This window comes from Priapulus caudatus, unplaced genomic scaffold (assembly GCF_000485595.1).
Source record: "Priapulus caudatus unplaced genomic scaffold, Priapulus_caudatus-5.0.1 Scaffold614, whole genome shotgun sequence".
Taxonomy (NCBI): domain Eukaryota; kingdom Metazoa; phylum Priapulida; class Priapulimorpha; order Priapulimorphida; family Priapulidae; genus Priapulus; species Priapulus caudatus.
In genome coordinates, this window is record NW_014577675.1 from 103,961 (window position 1) to 104,599 (window position 639).

The following is a 639-nucleotide window of genomic DNA, read 5'->3' on the forward strand; positions in this document are numbered from 1 at the left end:
TATACTCCTGAGTATTGATATTGATAAAATGCAGGAGTGTATCAAAAATTTTGATACACTCCTGATAATTAATTATATCGACAGCTATTATATAAAAAAAAAATTTAATTAAAATTTAATAATTATATATATATATATATATATATATATATATATATATAGAGAGAGAGAGAGAGAGAGAGAGAGAGAGAGAGAGAGAGAGAGAGGGGAGAGAAAGAGATGAGACCCAGGTGAGAGAAGCAGCAATCCCAGGTGAGAGAAGCAGTAAACCCAGGTGAGAGAAGCAGCAAACCCAGGTGAGAGAAGCAGGGGAAGAGCAAACCCAGGTGAGAGAAGGACGGGTGCAGAGCAATGGACCTAGAAATTATACTAGTTAGTTCTATGATTGCTAACTTTATAGCTCAATAGCATTGAGGGAAGAAGAGCGAGTGCAGAGCGAATGAGCTAGAAATTACAATGGAAGAAAAGATCCAACTCCTACTCATACTCCTAACAGGGATGAATGATATCAAAGAGATTTCTAACTATAACCTTAAAGGCTTACCCCTAACCTTAATCTTAACCCTCATCCTAACCATAATTCCTAACCCTGTCCTTACACCTAACCTTAATCCTAACCCCAATTCCTAACCCTGTCCT

At 37.4% G+C, this 639-nt stretch overlaps 1 protein-coding gene across 2 annotated transcripts in view; it reads left to right on the plus strand.

Moving 5' to 3' along the window:
* The window catches only part of LOC106812164 (eukaryotic elongation factor 2 kinase-like), a 45,733-nt gene that overhangs the window by 7,338 nt on the left and 37,756 nt on the right, over positions 1-639 (plus strand). The gene's annotated exons all lie outside the window — the stretch shown is intronic.